A 25,793-nucleotide genomic window follows, 5' to 3' on the forward strand; every position below is an offset into this window, starting at 1 on the left:
GAAATCAATAAAATTAAAATAGACATGCAATAAAAAAAGTCAATGAAACAAAAGTTTTTATTTAAAATGATCAATAAAATAGAAAAGACTCCAGCAAGTCTGAAAAATAAAAAAAAAAAAAAGAAGAGACAAGACAGAAATTACTATTATCAGGTTGAAGCAGAGGCTCAGACTACAGAGTTTGCACACAGCAAAAGGATAATAATAGAATACTCTGAGTAAGTTTATACAACACATTTGACAACTTACAAGACATGGACTAGTTTCTTGAAAAGTGTAAATCACTAAAACTCATTCAAAGAACAGCCTCCAAACTACTAATAAAACTGCATTCACACACACACACACACACACACACACACACACACACACACGGCACACAGAATAAAGGCCCAGTGGTTCCATGCAAGTATGGCCAATGGATTTTTGACAAAGATATAAAAGCAATTCAATGGAGATTTAATTGTCTTTGCAAAAATAGCTTTAAGTAATTATATATTTATAGCAAAATATTAAAATTTGACATAAACCTCACGCCTTATATAAAATTAAATCAAAAGGATCATAGATTTAAATGTTAACATAAATTATAAAAACTTTTAGTTGATAGCATAGACAAAAATTTTTCGGAAATAGGGTTTGATCAAGAGTGTGTTTGTGTGTGTGTAATTAAAGTAAGCTTTAAGCCATGTGGGGCTTGAACTCAAACCTGGAGACCAGGAATCACATAGTCTACCAACTGGGCCAACCAGGTGGCCCTGGTGGAGAGTTTTGATGCAATATCAAAAAGCATAATCCATAAGAGAATAAAAGTAGGCTTCATTAAAATTACTCTATGAAAGAGTAAGTATGATGAAAACACAAGTTACAGACTGGAAGAAAACATATGAACACCATATATCAAAAGGGCTCAAAAAACCCCCAAAACTGAAACAAACAATCCAATTAGAGCACAAAGAATGTGAAGAAACATTTTACTGAAGAGAATATACAGGTGGCAAATAAGTGCATTATACAATGTCTATTATTTAACATTAGGGAAATGCAAATGAGGACTGCAATGAGAAATCATTGCAAACCTATTAAAATAGCTAAAATTAAAAATAGTGACAACACCAAAGGCTGGTATGGATGCGGAGAAACTCAAACTCTCATACTTTGCTGGTGTGTTATGGAAAATGATACATACCCACTCTGGAAAATATTCTGACAGTTAAAAAAAAAAAACAAACTAAACACACACTCACCATATGAGTCAACAAATGAATTTTTGAGCATTTATCACACAGAAATGAAAATTTAAGTCTACACGAAAACCTATACACAATTGTTCATAGTAGCTCTATTTACAAAAGCCAACACCTGGAAACAGCCATATATGTCTCAATAGTGTAACAAAGTGTGGTATAGCCATAGGAATCTACAAAAATAAAAATGATCAAACTATTGATACACTCAATAAATTAAGATATATTTTAGGGGCATTATGCAGTTGGGGGAAAATCCCAATCTCAACAGAATACACACTGTATTTACATAACATTTTGTTTTAAAGATTTTATTTATTTATTTGACAGACAGAGATCACAAGTAGGCAAAGAGGTAGGTAGGCAGAGAGAGAGGAAGAAGCAGGAACCCTGCTGAGCAGAAAGCCTGGGATCATGACCTGAGCCGAAGGCAGAGGCCTTAACCCACTGAGCCACCCAAGCGCCCCTACATAACATTTTTAAATTACAAAATTATACAGATGGAAAAGAGCTTAATGGTTCTTGAGAGTTAGAGATGGTGGTGGTGGTGTGACTTTTAAGAGATAGCACGTGGGAGATCTTTGCAGTGATGTGATAGATCTGTATTTTGATTGTGTGGTAATAGTTGCTTGCATTTACCCATGTAATAGATGGATAAATATTGCACCAATATTACTTTCTTGGTATTACATGTAGTATAACTATGCAAGATATAACTTTTGGGGGAAATAGTATGAAAAGTACATGGGATCTAACTATATTATCTTTGCAACTTCCTGTGAATCTACAATTATTTCCAAATATTAAGTAAAAGAAATAAGGCAGATTGTTTTGAAGGTTTTTCTTGACTCTTGATGAACTTAGAGATATTCCTAATAAATCTCAATTGCTGTTGTTTGCTTGAGGATGAATTCAAGTTTGATATGACTGAAGAATGAGCCTCTGTGGATAGTCTGCATGGAATAATAAGCAAAAATATTTTCAAAGATGTCAGATAACTCAAATATTTAAGAAAACTCCAATTAAGCCTAAAGTGGGTTTTGTGAAGATGTATTGCATCTGATGGTGGTAAAAATATGTGGGATAATAAAACATTTAGTTGGAAAATGTATAAGGCTTTGAAAATGCATGGTACTTACTGCATTATTCATCAACAGGTATTTTCTGGAAAATACTTTAACATTTCCAATAGATTTTCATGACAAAGACCACTAACACCAATTAAATGAGATGTTGTCTACACAAAAACAATTCTATTTTCCTAATAGGAGGACATTTGTTCATTTGTGTGCAACTTGTACTACAAAAATTCTACTAATTATTATATTTTGAATTTCATGAATAACATTTTTGTGGAAATTAATTTTCTGTCATTATACAAGTACTTATGGAAATCTTCAGTTTCAACTTTCAGTCTGCAAGGGCAAGGTATTTACTCTCTGACTCTTTAGAAAAATGTTTTCTGGCCCCTTTTCTAGGTGGTTATCCTTGTTCCTGGTCTTAAAGGAAAAGTTTTCAGCTTCTTACCATTGAGTGTGATGTTAGCTGTGGGCTTATCACATATGACCTTTATTATGTTAAGGTACATTCCTTCTATATCCACTTTGTTGGGCATTTTTATCATTAAAGATACTGAATTTTGTCACATGCTCTTTTTGCATCTATGGAGGTGATCATGTGATTATTTTCCTTCATTTTATTAACATAGTATATCACATTGATTTATTTGATGATGTTGGACCATCCTGCACCCCTGGAATAATTCCCACTTGATCATGGTGTATCATCCCTTTAATAAATTATTAAATTTGCTTTACTGTTACTTTGTTGAGGATTTTTGCATCTGTGTTCAACCGGGGATACTTTATTTTCTTGTGGTCTTGTCTGGTTTGATCTCAAGTTAATACTGGCTTTATAAAAAGAGTTTGAAAGTGTTTGAAAGTGTTCCTTCTTTTTTTTTTTTTTGGAAGAGTTTGAAAAGGATTAGCATTAATTCAGCTTTGGTAGAATTGACCATTAAAGCCATCTGGTCATAGAATTTTCTTTATTAGGAAGTTTTTGTAAAATTGACTTTTTTTGTGGCTTTCTGTCCATTTCTTCTTCACTCATTTGTTGCTTCTGATAAAGAAGGTTGTTGTGTTATTTTGTTGTGTGACTGTTAGATCTTCATAGAAAATTTTGCTTTTAGCCTTATAGGGCATCCTTTTCACAGTGTTTCACGCTTTCTGGACTGAATTTTATGCTGTCAAGTTTTGTCTTATTATTATTTCCAGTTTTCAAGTATGTATTTACTCTTCTCTTAATATTTTTTGAGTTTTTATTTTTAGGTACCCCTCTTGTACGTAACATAGCTTTGAGTTTTGCTTTATGAGACCATTTGAAGATCTCTTTAAAAGATTATGTCTATTTGTATTAGTTGATAAGACTATTTGTTTTCAATTATGTAATATTATTTTTGCTGCACTTATGGTATGTATAAAGTACTTACTGTATTATTTGCTTTTGGAGATCTATTTTATTTACTCTTTAAAAAATTTCTTTTGATACTTCTAATGTTTGAAACTTTATTGCAGTGTCTATCTTTATACTTCTTTCTTTACTTTTCCTTCTATTGCTTTGGGGTTTTTTTGTTTGTTTGTTTTTTTGGTAAATATTTATTTATTTGTTTGAGAGAGAGGGAGAGAGAGCACACACGCACCCCAGTGCACAAAGTGGGGGAGGGACAGAGGAAGAGAAACTGCAAGAAGACTCCCCGCTGAGCACAGTGCAAGGCTTGAACCCACAACCTATCGTGACTTGAGCCAAAAACAAGAGTCAGCCACTTAAACAAATGAGCCACCCAGAAGTCCCTATTGCTTATTTTTTGACTCTAAATTTTATCTTCTGACTTGTACTTCTGACCTATATAACAATCAATTAACTTATTTTACTTTCTTCCTTTTTTCTCCATTCATTTTAAATTGTTTCACTTTTACTTAGTATTTACATGTTATTTTTCTCCTTTGCCTTGTAAGTTTTTGTTTTAGAGGGATTCATAACAAATTCATCTGTCTCTGCTGAGGTGTCTCAGTAATCTTTTGGATGAGGCTTATCTTCCTTTGGGTTTCCCAGGATAGGCTCATGAATAGAGTATTTCTTGAGATCCTGAAGTTTATAACTACTTTCCTGTGGCTTCGACACTTTAAGAATAGCTCGGCTGAATGTAAAATCCTTGGTTCCAACTTTGTCTTACTGTGTTTCTGAAAATGTTGCTCCATTCTTGGGCTGCTCCATACACAGTTGTCAAGATGTCAGTGGTCATCAGATTGATTTTCCTTGGTAAATAACAATAGCTTAGGTGGATATAAAATTGATTCTCACTTTGTTTTGTAGAATTTCTTTCAAATGCTAGTCCACTGATTTCTTGCTTCCTATGTGGTTGCTCATAAGTCTTGTCAACAGGATTTTCTTCTCTTTCCAAATGACTATTTTTTCCCCCGGGTCCCTGAAGGTATTTCTTTTTTCCTTTAATCTTGCATTTTGTTTAAATTTTATAATAGTTTTATCAGGATACATAAGTTTCCTCAAGCATGTAATGAGGGCTATCAATACATAGATTTAGGTTTTCTTTTATTACCAGGAAGTTTTCTAGGATTACAATATTTTTAGGTTAATAATTTTAAATATTAGGTAGACTTCATTGGTATCTTCTTTTTTCCCCATGATTAATGATATGTATGTTTTATATCTTCTTTGCCTATCTTCTATTTCTAGTACATTCTCTGTGATTCTTTTCACTTTTTCAAATTACTTTTTCACTCATTTGGCTTTTTCTTCATGTTCCTTATTAATGTTTCATTTAAATCTCTTCTGCTCTGGGCTTCTTGAAATTTAAATGTAATCTTACTTCATTGTAAATTCTCCATAGCTCTCAGAACACAACTCAGACATGTTTCAAGTATTTTCCACTACGGATGGTATTCTGTTGGGAATGAATTTCTTTCTATTCTCTCATCTCTAGGCCCCATGCTATCATTTCTTCTTTTCTACACATTTTGCATTTAACTGTCCCCATAAGCCTTGGTTCTGGAGCTGGGAATTAGGAAGTGAGACCTTTATTTTTCTATTTATAAGGAATTTGTAGGAAATTAGCATTGTCTCTTTAATTTGAAGATGTTTCCAAATTTGTCCCCACATCCCTAGGTAACTCCCAACTACTCTGCTTCAGACAACTAAGGAAAAAGAGTGGTTATGCCTGTCTTTCATTAAACAAAGGGGTAGTAATTATGACAGTGTGGCCTTGGCACAGAGACATATAAAGAAGTGGTATGGACTAGAAAGTCTAGAAGTACATCACGAATACAAGGCACATGGACTTATGATCAAGAATGTTAATACAATCTATGGATAAAGAATCTACTTTTTAACAAGTGATATTGGAATAGGAGAAAAAGAACATTAACTCTTATTTCATGACATATGTGTAAATTAACTTGAAATGACTCATAGGCCTAAGTGTAAAAGTTAAAATGAAAATTTCTAAAATAAAATATAGAAGAACTTCTCAGCCTTGAGATAAGCAAAGATTTTAAGACATAAAAAGCACTAACCATTAAGAAAAAGATGTTAAATTGGACACCATGAAAATTATAAATCTTTGCTTTTTGGAAGATTTCAATAAGAAAGTGAAAAGGAGGGCTGCAGTACAGGACAAAATACTTGTAATATATAATATTTGACCAAAGACTTGTAATCATAACTTGAACAACTCAATACTAAGAAGAAAATCAACTCAATAAAATAAAGCAAAAGTTTGAACAGTTGCTTCAAAAGCGCTGATCTACGAACGGCCAGTGAGCACATGAAAACATATTCAACGTCAGAAAAACGCAAATCCCAAACAGAATGGGATTCCACTACTTACAACTAGAATGGCTGAAATTAAAAACATTACCAATAAAAAGTATTGGCTTTTGGAGCTTTTATACATTTCTGGTGTGAATGTAAAATAATACACTCACTTTGGGAAGCTAGCAGATTCTTTAATATTAGCTGTACATTTACCATATGATCTAATAATTCCACTTGTAGATATTTACTGAACAGAAACAAAAATATATACCTGCTTAAATATTTGCAAATGAATATTCTTAATAGCTTTATTCATTATAGCCCAAAATAGTCAGCAACCCATGTCCCCCAGCTGGTGAATGGATCATGAACAGTGATAATATCCATTTAGTAAGGTATTACTCAGTAATAAAAAGGAACAAACTATAAATTCATGCATCAACATTGTGGATCTAAAAAATGTTGTGCAAAGTGAAAAAAACAGAAAAGTACATAATGGATAATTCTCTTTATATGAAAATCTAGAAGTGAAAAATCTAAAAATAGTGATAGAAAGACCATCAGTGGTTGACTAGGTCAGAGGGGGGCTCGATTGACTAGGAAAGAGCACAGAAGAGTTTTCTAGAATGATGAAATTATTCTGTATCTTATTGCGTTAATGGTTACATTTGTCAGACTCCTCACACTGTTCACTTAAAATGGATTTGTCTTTTATTTATTTTATTTACTTATTTCTATTCTTTTCTTTAAAGATTTTATTTATGTATCTGTCAGAGAAAGAAAGAGAGAACGCACAAGCCGTGGGAGCAGGAGGCAGAAGGAGAAGCCAGCTCCTCACTGAGGAAGGAGGCTGATGCAGAACTCGATTCCAGGACGCTAGGATCATGATCCAAGCCGAAGGCAGACACTTAACTGACAGAGCTGTCCAGGCAAGCTGGATTCATTTTCTAATGTGAGATATGCTGCAATTGAATTGGCAACAAATTATTAAAATGTTGAAAATATATCTTTCAATCATCTCTTCCTCTTATTTATTCTTTCAAAGAGATGAAATAATATAGGAAATTGACTATTATAATGCTTCTGATTAGTAAGAACCTTTTGTACAGTATATTTTAAAATAATACAAAGTTGAGAAATAGTCACTTAATCTTAATATTAAGATCATATATCTTTTCCAGGTGTTTTGTGAAATAAAGACTACTTGCTTCTTGAAAACCAGCCATAGTGGCAGGACAACATACTCTGACTTTTTCGTAAATCTACCTTGTGTTGTTACAATGCTTATTTTCACACATATGTTGCTGAGGTATAAGTCAAAATATACCTATTTTAAAATATGCTTCCTTTTCTCTCATTTTATGCTTTTCTAACTGTTGCCAGACATCTGTCTTCTACATCAGAAAGTGAAAAGTCAGAAGCCTTTCACGTCTTGTGTTCTGAAGCGTTATTTTCTTATAATTTTTTCACTCCTCTAGAGTTTTATGCAGAGCTTTTTTTTTCCCCCCCTTAGGGAGTACAAATTATCCCATTCTGATAGTAATCCTTTGAAAATATCACCAACCTTAACCATCTGCTTCCAACTATTAAAATCTGACTAGCAATGATCTTAAGAAAAACAGAAATTTCAACTGATGTATTCAGATGGTTTCTTTGTAAGATTCATGCTCCTTGTTCAGTAGTCCTGAATCTTGATCCGCCACTTCTACGGACTCAATTGTTAATAGTGGATAGATGCACAAATATGGTTGTTTTCTTGTAAACTAACTGCCAAATACAGATCTATTCATTTGTTAGGGCAGCTGTAGCAAAAGGCCACAGATTTGATGGCTTAACCAACAGAGATGTATTTTTCCACAGTTCTGGAGTCTGAACATCCAAGATCAAGGTGTCAGCAGGTTTGGTTTCTTCTGAGTCCTCTGTTGGCTGGCATATGGCTAACTTCTGGCAGTATCCTTACACGGTCCTCTCTCTGTGTGCACAAATCTCTTGTGTCTCCCTGTGTCCAAATTTCCTCTCCTTGTGAACACAAGTCAGATCAGATTAGGGCACATGCTAATGGCCTCGTTTTAGTTTAATTATTTCTTTAAAGACACTATCTTCGAATATAATCACCTTCTGAGGTAGTTTGAGTTAGAGCTGCAACATATGAATTGGAGGGGGCACAATTTAGCCCATAATAATACCTGATTCATCATTCCCTTACACATGGTTCTCTAGTGCCTTGAGACGTCAATAGAACTCTGTGATTTGGCAGAATACTCTAATAGACCCTTTTTTAAAAAGATTTTTTTAAAATTTATTTATTTGACAGACAGAGATCACAAGTAGGCAGAGAGGCAGGCAGAGAGAGAGGAGGAAGCAGGCTCCCTGCTGAGCAGAGAGCCGATGTGACACCGGACTGGATCTCGGGACCCTGGACCATGACCTGAGCTGAAGGCAGAAGCTTTAACCCACTGAGCCACCCAGGCGCCCCTCTAGTAGACGCTTTATGAATGTGCTCTCAGTGAATCATCTTTCTCCTACTCAAGCTTTGCTTGAATGCAAAGTGTACATTGATGCCAGTGATTATTCCCATTGGTAATTAAGAAATAGATCTTTTTGCACACAATTTAACCCACTTTGCTAACTATGTGAATAACATCTGAGAGGAAATTACTATCACTTTACATAAACTCATTATAGAGCTTGGACACGGTCTTATTTAAGTACTTTTTGTAATAAAGTCTGGTCAGAGTCATCACATGTGGACCTTTCAAAGGGAATTCTATCTCTGTTTTAGCTGCCTGCTTCAGAATATGTGCCAAGTATTTCTAAAAGACATTCACCTTCTGCAGTGTAAGTTTTTGTGAGCATGTGGTTTACATTTGAGTTGTTTTTTCATCCATCTGCCTGCAGGAATGGACACATTTTATTGAGCATTTCCTGAGTTCACACTGGAGAAGTATTATTATCTTGAAACACTGACACCCAAAAGGCAAGAGAAAGGGTTACGCTTTCCTCAGCAGATGAATTTTTGTTTCAGAAAAGAACATGGAAGATCAGTTAGTACTTCTGAAAATAGAAATTGAAATTGTGCTTTTTTGTGTGTGTGTTTCCATCTTCCTACACTGTAACCTATATGTCACCATCAAAATGGGAAAAGACATCTAGAATGTAACGAACTGGTTTAAACATCATAAGTTGAAGTTGAGGAGGAATTGTTATTACCAAACTATAATTACTGCCTTGCTATATATAAAAGAAGTGAAATAAGTATAATTGTCTTAAGGTCGTTTACACAGTGTTCCACAATCACCGAGGACATGTTGGTAGCTCTGTACCATTGTTCATGCGGTGGAATTATATGGCAAACTCCTCACTTAGAATGTCTTGGCCTCTACTTTCTCCTGGCCTTGTCTTTGAACTTATGATTTCTCATAGCACTGTAGATCTCATGTGTATGTGCAGTGGTCACCATGTTCACAGAGATCTCAACCTAGAATCTTGTATTCCAAACTTGACCTAGGTGGGCTTTATTTATCTCACCCAATTTTAATTCTTTACATTATCCTGTATAAAATCAGAAGACTTCACATAAAAAATACAGAAACTTGTGAGTTGTTTTTTTTTTTTTTTTCCAGAAATCACTGGTGTTGGTGATATTTCAAGAAGTTAAGCCCTGGTGTTAAAAAAAAAAAAAAAAAAAAATATATATATATATATATATATATATATATATATACACACACATACATATATATAGCCATTTAAGGCCTTCTGTAAAATTTTATAAAATTGGCAGCAACATATTATTATAGTTTGATGATGAATTTTGTAATGAAGGATAAAATCATTGAAAATATAATGAAATGTGACATAAAATGTCCAAGAAATATGTATAATTCACTTAGCTTTATCAGTGTGCCTCTGAAAGCTTCGGTAATTCAAAAAACAAAACAATGATACATAAATTTCTGAAAAGCTTTTCAAATTTTCCTCCCTCCCTCCCTCTCTTTCTTTCTTTCTTTCCTTTATCTCTCTCTTTTTTGTTTTCCATTCCATCTCTTCTCTAACATTAAGAAGCAAATGATTCTATCTTAGGTGAGAAAGACTAGCCAAGCTTTGTTTTGTGAAATAACTTTGGGCAGCAAGGGAATGTACGAAAGTGTCATGTTGGCCATTTGTCCTTATGATTAGTAGAGAAAATGTTACTTTGGAGAAATAAAACATATTAGATATACTCAATATATAACTACATATATACATGCACATATATACACCTACAACTAGCATTTCCATGTAGGATTTCGTGCCCAGTATTTCTTGGGAAATTTATGTTTTCTGAATGCTGAATCCTGAGGAAAATTAGTCCACAAACTGGAAAAAAGAAGAAAAGTGTTACAGCTTTCATGTGAGTGTAATAATCTATAGAGCATTATTGATTGGAAGGAATTCATTGATGTCAAGTCAAAAACATGAGCAGGAAACACGCACACTGTGGAGTGAAAAGTTGCAGTTGACATTTCCAGAAACCAGCACAGGAGAAGGTAGGAGAGGGATAGTACCCCCCACAGTCCCCTCAAGCTGCTTGTAACTGGTAGTATATTACAGCTCTATGTGTGTGGTCCTATCTCACTGATGGTGAGTCATTGTGGTATATTGAATACTACTGAATTCAAGCAAAAATTTTATACAAATTCTACTGGGAGTGTCCCAACAAATAACAACTAGAAATAATTGGGAGAAATACATTTGGAAGCAAAGCGAGTTCTTCAGTGGGAAATTTTAATGCATGCTGTTGATAGGAGATGTGAATTTTATGTTATTTATGTACTATCTAATAATGCCCATTATTTGGAAATTTGCTATAGGTGATAGCTCTCTGGAAATGCTATTAAAGGTAATATTTCTTATTTACTAAAGAACTGTTTAAAGATATCTATAATAACTGGGGCACCTGGGTGGCTTATTTTGTTAAGTGTCTGACCTGCTCAGGTAATGATCTTGGGGTCCTGGGATCAAGCCCCACGTGGAGCCTCGCATTAGGCTCTGTGCTCAGTGGGGAGTCTGTTTCTCTCTTTCCCTCTGTCCCTCCCTCACTTGTGCTCTCTCTCTCTAATAAATAAATACATGAAGTATTTTTAAAAATCTATAATAATAAAAAAAGAGAAAGAAGAACATTGGAAGTGCTTTATCACTAACCTGAGATTTCAGAATTACTACAAATTCCCAGGAATTCTGATTCTTTGTTTCCAAATTCTGAAGATTAGTACCTGTTGGGAATTTGGAAATACTATCTTCCACTAACTTCAGGAGGTATTAGAAGTCGAAATTTCTAATTTTAAAGCAGGATTTCTGTCCTTTATTTGGAGGCTCAATTAATAGTCTAATTTGGCAAAAATGGAAATTGTGTAATTATTTTTTTCTGAGACAAAATGGAGAAGTATTTAAATGCTCCATGTGGGTGTGTGTGCATGCGTGTGTTCTATGACTGCAATTTGTGTGTATGGGTATGTGTGTGTAGGATATCAAATGGTTAGTTTTTGGTAGAACGGAAACAGTGGGAATCCTCTAGTAATTTTGAAACAATATAGTATGCTTTCTATTTCTACATAAAATGAATGAATATTCCTTTAATTCAATACATTATTTATTCACATTTTATTTATTAAATAAAAGACTTTTTAAAATTTTACTTCTGTTTTGTTTATCTTGTCAAGGAAAGCAATGCTGTGAATATTGAAATTTGTATCAGAGACTTCTAAAATCACTAACTATAGACTTAAAGAATGTTGAAAACCTAATTGTTCACACAGTTGTAATGATAACTCCTCTCTTATAAAGCTGCTTTGAAAACCCACAGATCTTTCTGTACTTAAAAAATGTAAATGACTTTTTTGCCCATGGGGAGATTAATAAATTCACTAAGGTGAAAAAAATGAATCCTGTCTTCCCCAGTAAGAAAATTGCTCAAAGATTAATTTAGCCTGTTTAATTCAGCTCTCAAATGTTTCTTAGAGCTCTAAAATATTTCTCTACCTTCCCTGCACCTGGGGCATCAATTTGATTATTTTTACTCTTGATTTTAATGTGTCTACTTTCTTCTATATCAAGCCATTTTCATTTTCATTCAGTTCATTTTACCCTTGGTTTCTTTTTCATTTTTTTTTAGAAGATTATTGCTATTCATGTTTTGCTGATGATCTCTTCGTGCATTATTTTGGGTTCAAAGCTGAAAGGAATTTGTAACAGAGAGTGCATTTTCCCCTTCTTTTCCACTGTCAGCCCTTCCCTCCCTTGAACATAAATACCCGTTGCCAGTGTTGATGAACTTGTGGTTTGCTCACTACTTGACAAAGGGCTTTTTCAAGGAAACTAATATTTTAAGCTGAGGGAGCCCATTACACACCTTGGCAAACTTTTGGTAACAACGTCCAGCCCTCCAAGATCCTACTATTTACTGAAAAGGTAAAACTGATTGGATCAAATGCCACTTTCCTTATGAATGTTCTTTTGATAGAAAAACACAGTTTTTCTGTCACATATTTTTATCATGGCCTGTTATTTTAAGCAGTATAGTGGCTGTTGTGACTCTTGAGGTCAATATTGAAGATTTATTTCAGATATAATTATCTTTTGGTACATAATGCAATGTGCTATATAAAAAGTAAGGGAAATTTATTTACTTATTATTTATTCCGCTTAATTTTTTCCCCTTGATGTGGTTCTGGCTAGATTTCCTTATAAGATATGCCAGCATTTATTGTTCAGTTTATACGTGATACCAAATTTCATCTGCTTTCTTTTTTTTTTTTTTTTTTTTAAAAGATTTAATTTATTTATTTGAGAGAGAATGAGAGTGAGAGAGAACATGAGCAAGGAGAAGGTCAGAGAGAGAAGCAGACTCCCCGTGGAACTGGGAGCCCTATGCGGGACTCGATCCTGGGACTCCAGGATCATGACCTGAGCCGAAGGCAGTCGTCCAACCAACTGGGCCACCCAGGCGTCCCTCATCTGCTTTCTTAATGTCCTTCTTTATTATACTTACCTTTTGTAAAGATTAAACAATTTCATTTTGACTTAAAATAATAGACATTTTTAAAAACAGTGAGACCTAGAACTTTCTCTTCATAATGGGATCAATCTTTTTTTTTTTTTTTTTAAAGATTTTATTTATTTATTTGACAGAGAGAAATTACAAGTACACCGAGAGGCAGGCAGAGAGAGAGAGAGAAGGAAGCAGGCTCCCCGCTGAGCAGAGAGCCCGATGCGGGACTCGATCCCAGGACCCTGAGATCATGACCTGAGCCGAAGGCAGCGGCTTAACCCACTGAGCCACCCAGGCGCCCCATAATGGGATCAATCTTAATAGAAATATTTACCTTGGTAAGAGTAACCTAGAAAAGCATTGTTTTGTTAATAAAGCCAGAATGGTGTCTTGGCACGTTGATGGAATCATTTTGATTGAATCATGTTGCCTGACTTAAGAAAGCACATCAATGCCTCTAACATTTTTAACTCTAATGAAATCTTTACATTTATGATAACATTTTGTGAAATCTGGAACGGGAAATCTAAGGCTCTGTATGAGCTTCCTCAGAGTGCTCTACTCAAGACATGAAAAATTTTCAGTGGGACTTTTAGCCCCAGATCTGTGAACTTGATAAACTGCTATGAAACAGAAAAGATGGTGATTAAGTTCCAATCCAGAGAATCATTGCTTCAAGTTGTTTCTATTCTGCATATTTCATGCCTGATTAATTCCTGGGGAGGGGTGAGGGACAGATCACTAATGACTCCAAAAGGGAGGCATAGAACTGCCATCCTCACCTCTCCTAAGTGGCATCTGACTGCTGTTCATTACCAGGGGGGCAACACTCAGCATGGATGACACATCCTTAGGCCAGATGCTTCTGTTTATTGGGCACAGAATCTGATTTTACCTTCCCTAATGAAAAATGAATTCAAAGAGCAAGAAGATACCATTTCAGTAAAACTAGGGAAAAGATGTAACCCATAAACTGTCTACAGACTACGGAACCAGTGAAATGTTATGACAGGGAAAAATATGTGTTGGTAACATAGCCTGACTCATATTTCAAGAGCAAAATTGAAACCATACTTCTGAAGGGTACAGATGGTGACAACTGGAAAGGTGCTCGGAAATGCTACTATTTCAGAATGTGTCATGCAGACTGTCCTCTGCCCGATCACTTTCATGTGTAGGACAAATATATCTCAGGAGGAAAAAGCAATTTTGCTCCTAAGTTCTGGGTTGGAGAACTGAGAAGGAGAAGAGCTGAAGAAGAAAGCAAGATATTCAAATAAAAGGAATATCTTCTTTAAAACAACATTAATATTATATTAATAAAACATTACACACAAAGTAGGGCCAAAGTCCCATCATTGCACCAAGAAGTAAGTATCGTAAAGGTCTGGTTATGAGCCCACAGTGCAAAGTATACGTGGCTCAATGAGTCCGGATTTTTATCTCATCTGGTACTTTCTATGCCTTAAAAAAGAAGTAGATAATTTGGAATCAAAATCAATATAAATTTTATCTTAATATCACATTTAAATGAATTCCCACATATTTAAATATCCAAGCAAAGTGAGAGTAACAAATAATGCCTAATTGAGATTTCTCTTTCAGTTCTGATTTTTAAGTTTTTAAAAAGCTTCTTTTGCTTTCCATCAGAGCTAAAAGTAACAGTGAAACATTATAACACAATATTTGCTTTTCAGACAAAACTGTCTGAAAGTCATGTGCAAGGATAATTTCTTATGATATATTTTTAGGTTAATGAACCTTGGATAAGAATTTAAATTCTCAGTGGATGAATCAACCTGGAATGGATGGGCTCAGGGATATAGCTCAACTCATCATTTGTGAGTTTAGAGTTTTGTATTCACTGAGTGTTAAATGATTTTTAAAATTAGTATCTCAAGCAGGGCTGCGGAGGTGCTTTCTGATTCAAGAGAGGCAGGTAAACACAGTATCTCTTATTTACCCTGAAGTAGCAGGGATTTAGGAGGCTCATGTCACATGTGATTCAAGGGCATTGGTGAGGTAAGGACTTTCTGTGCTGTACAGCCCCTTGCTTCTGTGTACAATGTGCTGGCTCATGTCAGGTGTATAATGAGAGTACTATTAAATGAAAGAATGAATGGATGAAGGAAAGAAAGAAAGAAAGAAAGAAACAAACAAACAATTTCTCTACTTCTTTTGCAAAACTTTCTACTCTTTTTCACTGACTCCTGGCTTTTCATCTGATTCTCTGGTTGATCCTTCCCCGTGTGTGTATGCATGTCGTGTATAGGTGTGGTTGCGTATGTACCTACACCTGCCTGTGTTTCCTCCTTGATCAACTCCTCATTTAATATCTTTATTCTTTAAAGTTCAATTTTCATCTCCTTTAGGTACATACTTCCTACTTAGGGAACTCACCTAGAGATATAGTTGTGTGGTTTCACACACTAGGTATTCTTGTGACACCTGGATGTCCATCAGCAAACCTTTTTTTTTTCAGAGCTTTAGAACCAGGTATCCACCCACCAAGTAAATATTTTTACTTAAAGTGTCATAGGCATATGACAGCAATTATGATTCAACCAAATGTCCACATTTTCCAATTTTTTAAAAAAACATTTCCATTCATCCATCCCTGGAACCAAAATGGTTTGTTAACACCTTTGACTTCTTCTCTCTTCACCCAATCAGACAAGCCCCAAAATCTATTTCCTTAATATTTTCATAATCATCTGCTCCTTCTCCTTCCCCTAACACTAGATTAGTTCTGATCTCAGTGACTTCCTGCTCATGTTGCTACAATGGCCTCCTTACTGCTTCTGCCTTCCTTCTCAACTCCCTCATGCCACACATTGCTGTCAGAGGGTTCTTTCAAAAATCCAGTATGATCATGTCACCCTTCCACTCAAATCTCTTTAATATTTTCCTCTAATGTTTTAAAAATAGAATTTAAGCTCCTTAGTTTGATACACAAGTCTTTCCACAAACTGACCTATCCTTACCTTTCTAGCCACCATGGTGGCAATACCTAACCGCTTGCAATTAAGAAGTTCTCATTTTATGCTTTTGTGTCTTCATACTTCCTGTTACTTCTGTCTGAAATAGTTACCTGAATCCTTTTTCTTCCCTCTGCCTACCTCTGTACTGGTTATCAAACAGTAAACAGTGTTCAGTGTCACCCCTGGAAAGTATTCCCTCCTCCCCAACTCTCCTTTGAGCTATATGATTTATATCCTCCCCTTTTATTCTCAGGCTATTCTAAAAGCATAACATTCATCACATTGTCTGATCATTTCTCTCACATTTGGCTCTTCGAAGACAAGTAACTCCCCATTCAATTTTGTGTACCCAGAACCTATCACAGTGCCTGACACATGGTAGATACTCATTAAGGTTTGCTGAATGGATAAATGCACAAATTCACAGGTGGAGCTCTGGGATTTAATTATGGCATGGACATGAAGAAAAACATGATCCTGATAATGGACAATTTGGCTCTGACATAAGTGATTTTTCACACATCATTCCAGATATTTGGATTTCAATGATAAGATTAAAAGCATGCTATTAATGTAGCCATGACAGTAAAGTAGGGTTATGACTTTGGATTTAATGTATCAAGTTTAGTGATTGTTTTCATTAGTCTTTGGGTTTTATGTTCATGTGAAACTTGGACTAAACCGAGCTGCTTGAGTTTCATTATGAAACTGAAGCTTGTATCTTCTCATACTAAAACCTCAGTTTAAAACTCAGCAGTTTCAGGGGATCATTTTATAAAAATGTCAATTCTTGCAGTTTTAGAATTGAGTGACAGCCAAAAGTTTAAGCAAAACATCTGAGCAAAATTACTTACCAGTACTTCACAAATGGTGAATAAAGCATAACAAGACTAAAAAGTATAGATCCTAGTGACGTTATTTTAACTATGAATTAAAAGTATTTTGGAAAAAAATCTGATCTCAGGAAAATTTCTTGTGACTTTAAACTACTCACAGGGTCACCTAACATTTTTCACCCACCTCTCATATTCTTATTCTTCCTTCCCTTGAATTCCTCATAATACCTCTGATCCTGACCTTAGGATTTTTCAGATGTGCTCATCTATTTGCAATTTCTTTTCTTTAAAAGAAAACTGATTTGAAATTACTTGGAATCAATTTACCATAAGAAAAAGGGGAAAATTGTATAACCTCCTGGTGCCTTGTTTCTCACTTATTGGCACTCTGATGGAAGAACTGATACTCTGTTTAAGGTGCAATTCTATGTAGGTTATTTCAAGCTGAAAGGTATATTGATTATTCAGCAGAAAGAATGGATGCAAAAGGCAACTTTATCGTCAGGCTTAATTCTTCATAGCCAGGGTATTTCATCTGCCAAATTTTAATATGAAATTTTGGTAAAATTCTTACATTGGATCTCCCATTAAAACATGGCTACAACTTTAATGTCATTTAGGAGGCATGTATTACCAAAACTTGTAATTTATATAAAATTGTTTTTAAACTAAATTAATTTTATCTTCTGACACATTTTGAATTTGTTCTCATACTTTCTTTTTGATTGCTTACTCGTTTCTTCATATCCCATAGCAAGTGTGTAATTTAATAAAAGGTCAGTCTCCTTAAGGGGCATGTTTTACAGTGCTTCTCTAGTGTTATTCAGTCTTATTCATTAACATTTGTTGGCACCTTAAGCAGTGTTCCTAAGTACAACAAACCAGAAGAGGAACAATATGAATGTTTTCAAAGAAGCATAATAAGTGTTACACTACATTTAAAAAGTACTGCATTCTATATAAGCTTTTATTAAAAAAATACATGCATGATCGCTTCTCTATGGCATCTGAGTTGCATGTTATCTAAGTCTCATGAAACCACCTGTTTTAGTTGAGATACATAAACTATATCAGTAATTTAAAGTAACTTAAAGTGATAAAATGTAATATAAAGGAGTATATTGACTTTCAGCATGACGGTATGAGATGCTCTATAGACCTGATCTACACTGAAACTGGTGAAAACTAATTTAAAAAGAACTAAACAACCATTTTTAAAGCCTCTGAAAATGATCTTCAGGTATACAAATGAAAAAAAAAATTACTGAAGAAAATCCATAAAACTCCCATAGGAAAAGCGTAAATTTGCAGAATTTCAGCAAAGACTAATCCCGTCCCTCTCCTACCTGTCAAGAACACAAGACTCTTCCACTTCCGTTTTTAGCAGCAGAAGATCCCAGGAGGAGAAATACGACATCAGCTTTTCTCATTCTGCCATTAACTGCCTTTCTGAAGGCTAGGTTTTAGGCAGGTGATTTTGAGAGATTAAGAGCTCCTTTCCTCTGTCCAGTAATAAACAGAGACTTGACCTTGGGGAGAGAGCTGCTGAGACTACTTGGACCAGGACTGCCCTTGCCTGTCTTGTGGAACAGTGGTTCCATACCAGAATAAGCAAGCCAAGAATGATCTAGGCTGCTGCCCATACTCCTCTACCCAGCAGTTCCTAGAGTGGGGGTGTCACAGCTTGCCATTGTCCTACCGTCAGCTCCAGATCCTGGTCTCAGAGATTTTGTCTGAGTGAGATATAGGTTATACAACAGAGAGTATTTACACTTTTCCCAAGGGAATTAATATCATTTGCCACTGAACACGAAGTCCAGACCGAAGGGTGCTCTCAAAAACACTGGAGGTTGCATTAGGGAACAATCGGAAGAATATTCAAGGTATAGGCAGATCTGTAGATCATTGAGTTTGCAACAGAGAGTTGGGGAAGGAGATAGTCAGGAGGAGCCCTCCTGGAGTCAGAATAAATACCAAACACTGAGCTTGGAAACTGTTCCCAAATTTAGTTAGATTGTTTTTAGAAGAATTTGTGCCCTAAAGCATTATTAAAACAACAGAACAATCAGCCTCCCATTAGTGAGGCCTAATAGCTAGGGGTGGTCAGGGAAAGACAAGGAGTCCTGCTAAAAACCACTATCAAACTATATTGACTGTGGGCATTCCCAGAACTGTGCCTTCTTGAGAAAGAACATCATGGGTTTAACATTATGGATGAGGAAATAAACTTTACTTAGATAACCCAGTCAGTCTCTGAGCAAATAAACTATCAAATAACACGAAAAGCTCTAAGGTGAGGGGGAACCTGTACCCAGAGTTGCTAAAATACATGATAAAAAATGTCCAGTTTCTAACAATAACAACAAAAAAATGAGACATGTAGGTAAATTGAGAAGTATGATCCATACACAGAAAAAATAAATCAGACAGCCGACATTGCCTGGAATAGTGACTGAATGTGGAATTTAATAGAAAAGCACTTAAAAATAGTCATGAAAATTATGCTCAAAGAACTAAAGGAGATTTTAAATAAAGGACTAATGGAAGATAATACAAATTATATCAAATAGAGAATATCAATAGAGATAGGAATTATAAAAAAGAACCAAGTGGAAATTTTAGAGTTCAGAAGTACAATAATGGAAAATAAGAATTCACTAGAAGGGTTCAACAGTAAATTTCAATGGTCAGATAGAAGAATTATTGAACTGAAAGATACACTCTTCAATGCAGCCTGAAAAAAAGAGAGAAAAAAGGAAGAAAAATGGAAAGAGTTTGTTAGAAAAGTGGCACACCTTAAGTACATCAAAAACTGCATAATGGGAGTATCTGAAAGAAAGCATGAAAATGAAAAGAGCAGAAAAATACTAGGAGAAATAACTGAAAACTTCACGAGTTTATTAAAAAACACCGCTTTACACAAGAAGTTCAACAAATTGCAAGCTGGTTAATCACAGAGAACTTGATGAACAGACACATGATGATAAAAACCTTGGAAATCAAAGATAAGGAGAAAATAATTGAAAGTGGTAAAAGAAAAATGACTTGTCATTCACAATGGAACACCAATAAGATAATAGTTGAAAAACACTCAAACCAAGATTGTCATATCTAACAAAACTAACTTTCAAAAGTGAAAGTGGAAGAAAGACATTCCCAGATTAAAAAAACAAAACAAAACAAAACAAAACTGAGAGAACATATTATTAGCAGATTTGCCTTATAAGAAATACAAAAGGAAGCTCTTCAGACAGAAAACAGGTGATCACAGATATCTGAATTCACAGAAAGAAATAAGAGTTCTAGTAATGTAGTCATAAAAAATAGTATAAATGCATATTCTTCTCATGTCTTCTCTGATTAAAATAAATTGTATGAAATGATATATATAAAATGTATTACTGGGCCAATAACATAAAGAACTGTAATATATATTTGTAACATAATTGCCAAGAACAGCATAAAAGAAGTGAGTAGGAAGAAAGCTGTTTTGGGCCAAGGAAATGGCTACAGATGGTAAATTAACTATAACAAAGTATTTAAATTTGTAACATTAATAAATGTAACATGTATAACTAATATAAAAAGGGGAAAGGGATTTTATATATTTATATATATTATATATTAATATATTTTACAAAATATATCAATATGTTAATATTAAAATATATCAATATGTTAAAATTGATATATTTTAATATATATTATTTTATATGTATTTTATATTATAAACATATATGCCCCTAATGACAGGATCAAAATATATGAAGCAAACCCTGATAGAAATAGAGGAAGACATAGATAATTTAACAATAATAGTTGGAGACTTTAATATTTCACTTTCAATAATGTATGGAGCAATTACACAAAATATTAACAAGATCAACAAGGAAATAGAAACCCAATGAAGACGCAATGTACCAAAATCTATAGAATGCAGCTAAAGCAGTACTTAGAAGGAATTTATAGCTATAAATTCCTATATTAAGAAAAAAGAAAGATATCAAATTAATAACCTTACTTTCTCTCTTAAGACACTAAGAAAAGAAGAGCAAACTAAACTTGAAGTAAACTAAGAAAAGAAAATAGTAAATATTATAGGGGGAATAAATTTTAAAAAAGAGAATAGGAAAACAATACAGAAAATCAATGAAATGAAGAGCTAATTCTTTGAAAATATTAACCAAATGGACATACTGTCAGTTAGACTGACCAGAGAAGAAAGGACTCAAATGACTAGAATCAGAAATGGATGAGGAGGCATTACTGCCAACTTCCTAGTGAATAAAAAAAGATTATAAAGAAATTCTGTGAAAAATTCCTGTATGCCAATACCATGTATGCCAACAAATTAGATCATTTAGAGTAAATGGACAGATTCCTAAAAAGACATAAGTGAAAAAAAAAAAAAGACACACATCTCCAAAACTGACTCAAAAAGAAATAGATCACCTGAATAAACCTATGAAAGTGCAAAGACACTAGCATAATAATAAAAAAAAACTACCCGTAAAGGAAAGCTCAGGCCCAAATGACTTCACCACTGAATTTTAACAGTTAGTTAAGAATTAATGCCAATTCCTCATGAACTCTTCCAAAAAATAGAAAAGAGTACTTCCCAACTCCTTTTATGATCCCAGTATTACTCTGATACCAAAACCAAAGTCATTGCAAGGAAAGAAAATAATATCTCATGTGGAAATGGATGCCAAAATCCTTAACAAAATACTATTAAACTGAATCCAGTAATATATGTATGTAAAAAGAATTATACACTGTGGCCAAGCAGGGTTTAACCCAGTTATGCAAAGTTGGTTCATATCTGAAAATCCATCAATGTGATATCTCAACAGAATAAAAACAATCATATAATATATAAAAATTATAATCATGTATTAATAGATAAAGAAAAAGCACTCAACAAAATCCAACACCTGTCATGATAAAAAGACTGAGTAAATTAAGAATAGATGGAAACTGCCTAATATGATAAAGAACGTCTATGAAAAACCCACAGCTAATATCATACTAAACAGTGGAAGACTGGATATTTATCCTCTAAAATCAAGAATAAGACAAGAATATGGGCTCTCAATTCAACATTGTGCAGGAGATTCCAGCCAGGGCAACTAACAGGAAAAAGAAATAAAAGTCATCCAGATTGGAAAGAAAGAAACAAAATTACATATATTCACAGATGACATAATCTTGCATATAAAAAGTCCTAAAGAGTTCTCTAAAAACAGTGGGAACTAATAAAAGAGTTTACTAAGGTTGCAAGATAGAAGACCAATGTACAAGAATCAATTTTGTTTGTCAACACTCATAATGAAAAACCTGAAAATAAAAATAAATAGACTTGTATATCAATGAAATAGATTGAGAGTTGAAAAATAAAACCAGGTGTTTATGGTCAGCTGGTTTTTGACAAGGATCCCAGACCCTTCAACAGAGAATGAATGGTCTTTCCAACAAATCATGATGGAAGAACCAAATAGTCATATGCAAAAGAATAAAGTTTCACACCTTTAGAAAAATTAACTTAAAATTGATTAAAGACCTAATTGCAGAGTGAAAATTGTAAAACTCTTAGAATAAAATATGGAAAGAACTCTTCATTATTTGGATATGGCAAAGGATTCTTATATATTACACTGAGACCATATGCCACAAAATAAAAAAATAAATTTGGACTTCATTAAAATTAAAAACTTTTGTGCTTCAGAGAACATCATTTAAAAAGTGAAAAGACAACCCACAGGATGCGATAAATTACTTGCAAATCGTGTATTTGTTAAGGGTCTTATATCTGGAATATATAAAGGTCTCTTAGAGCTCAGTAATAAAGAGACAACTTAGATATAAAACAGGGAATCTATGGACTTCGGGTGATAGTAACATATCACTGTAGGTTCATTGATTGTTTACTAAGTACCACTATGGTGCTGGCTATTGGTAGTAAAGAGGGATTGTGTATATGTAAATGTCCGTGGTCTGAGGGAAATTTCTGTAACTTCTACTCATTTTTGCTGTGAACCTAAAATTGCTCAAAAATAAGGGCTGTTATTTATTTTGTTAATGAGCAAACAGCATTTCTCTAAAGAAGGTATACAAACACATGAAAATACGCTCTACATCTTGAGTCATCAGGGAAGGGAAAATTTTGTGTTATGTATATTTTACCACAAATACAAGAAAATGAAAAAATATTTTTAAAATCTCAGATGAGAGCAACTGAAACTCTACTTTTAATCTTAAAAAACGATATGTTCAAGGTATGATAATTGTATTAAAATTTGTCTGAAAAACAGTCCTATTAACAAATTGAACCAGTGAGGGTGATGGAATTGTATTTGATTATTTCATGCAGGATGTTCTCCATGGATCTAGAAGATAGGGAGCCAAAGAGCAAATATTGCTCATGTTTATCAAGCAGTGTCCAAGGAGAGGTTCTATTTGGAAGAGGTGAATTGTGCAGCCCTTGGAGAAATTTACTGTTTCACGAAGCAGGAAGAGTTGATTAAACTTTTCTAGAGCCAATAATTAATATCCATGGTCACAAAGGAACTCTGGGCTTTATCATTTTAATGCCCTGATAATTAGAAGGAGCAGCAGTGTTGGTCACCATCAATAGTTTACTGTTCAGCAGTGTGTCTGTTCTTATATAAAGGAATGCATCAGTATCCTAGTTTATATATTAGTTACCTATGACTTCTTTCCCGGAAAATACAATGCATAGCTACAGAATGAATCAAACATACATTTGAATTATGCAATCCTGGAGATAACGCCTAAAATGCTCTACCACAGGAGACATCAACCTTTTTCTTCATAATCACTCTTTAGGTGCAATAAGGATAAAGATGCCACAGCTTAAGGCTGAATTTTCTTGGTTAAGTGATATCACATTGTTTTTTTAAGATACTTTTTAAAAACATTTATGCATAATCAAGCTCACAATTACAAATAGTTCCATTATTGCACGCATTGAAATAATACTGCTTCTCCAATCAGGAATAGGGATTTATTACAGGGATATCACCGTGGTTGTATTTATGGGTCGTGCCTTTTCCCTCCCAAGATTTTATTTATTTATTTGAGAGAGAGAGAGAAAGAGAAAACAAGCTGTGGGGAGCGGCAGACAGAGAAGCAGGCTCCCTGCGGAGTAGAGAGCAGGATGTGGGGCTTGATCCTAGGACACCCCCCTCCCCCATCGCCACCCTGGGATCATGACCTGAGCCGAAATCTGATGTTTAACAGACAGCTACTCAGGTGCCTTTGATTGTGTCTTCTTCAAAGACATGAATTATCTGTTCAGAGGAGGGAGGCTTTTTAAAATTATAATTCCAGAGAAGGTGATTAAGCTTTTCCTGGGTGATGGACATTGTTTTTAACCAAATGAAACAAAACAAAGCATCATCTGTACGTGGACTGGATCTTCATTTATGTTTAAATTTATTTTTTATAATTTACCCCCTCCCTGGAATTAACAATTCATTCACTCATTTGGTCCATATTTATTAAATTCCTTCAGGTAATTTAATGAGGTAAATTCCCTCAGGTAAATTTCCAGAAACGGGGTACAGAGCTGAGCAAAAGACATAGTCCCCGTCTTCTTGGAACCTGCAAGTTGGGGGAAATATAAACAAATAAAGAGAAAAATGTAATAAATACTCTGAGAAAAAACAATGTAGAATATGAATAGTGGAGGGAGAGAGCAGAGACTCAGCTATTTCCCATTATCCATCTTCCCTGCTTCTGTTTTTTTTTTTTTAAATTAGTAATAGAATCTGTGCAGATAGGTGCAACTGTATGACTACATTCTGGCCGGTGTAATAAGTTAGTGCATTTATAACCTACTATAGGTGATCTTATTTTTTAAAATATATTTTTAAAATCTAAATTCAATTAATTAACATATAATGTATTATTGGTTTCAGAGGTAGAGATCAGTGGTTCATCAGTCTTATATAATACTCATTGCTCATTACATCACATGCCGTCCTTAAGGTCCATCACCCAGTTACCTCATCCCCTCCAGAAACCTTCAGTTTGTTTTCTATGATTAAGATTCTCTTATGGTTTATTTCCCTCTCTGACTTTCTTTTTTCATTATTCCTCTTTTCCCTTATGATCCTGTTTTGTTTCTTAAATTCCTCATTTGAATGAGATCATATGATAATTGTCTTTCTCTGACTGACTTATCTCACTTAGCATGATACCTTCTAGTTCTATCCTTGTCATTGCAAATGGCAAGATTTCATTTTTGATGGCTGAGTAATATTCCATTATATATGTATACCACATCTTCTTTATCTATTCATCTGTCAATGGAAAGCTTCTTTTTTCTATAGTTTGGCTGTTGTGGACATTGATGCTATGAACATTACGTTGCATGTGCCCCTTCAGATCACTATATTTGTATCTTTGGGGTAAATACATAGTGCAATTGCTGGGTCAAAGGGTAGCTCTATTTTCAACTTTTTGAGGAACCTCCATTCTGTTTTCTAGAGTGATGGTACCAGCTTGCATTCCCACCAACAGTGTAGGAGAGATCCCCTTTCTCTGCATCCTCGCCAACATCTCTCATTTTCTGACTTGTTAATTTTAGCCATTCTGACTGATGTGAGTGGTATCTCATTGTGATTTTTATTTGTACTTCCCTGTTGATGTAAGATACATTTTTAATGCACACAGATAATATTAACAACTGTTTGTTGAGTATTAAATATATGCCAGGTATCTACATAAATGGGTAAATAACTCTATAAATGTCATAGAATCATCACAAAAGTCTTCTGAAGTAGACACTTTTGTTAAGACTAACAAGGACAAAACTATTACAATCATATCTATTCTAATGAGGTGG

The sequence above is a fragment of the Mustela nivalis genome (assembly GCF_964662115.1).
Source record: "Mustela nivalis genome assembly, chromosome: 2".
Classification (NCBI taxonomy): Eukaryota; Metazoa; Chordata; class Mammalia; order Carnivora; family Mustelidae; genus Mustela; species Mustela nivalis.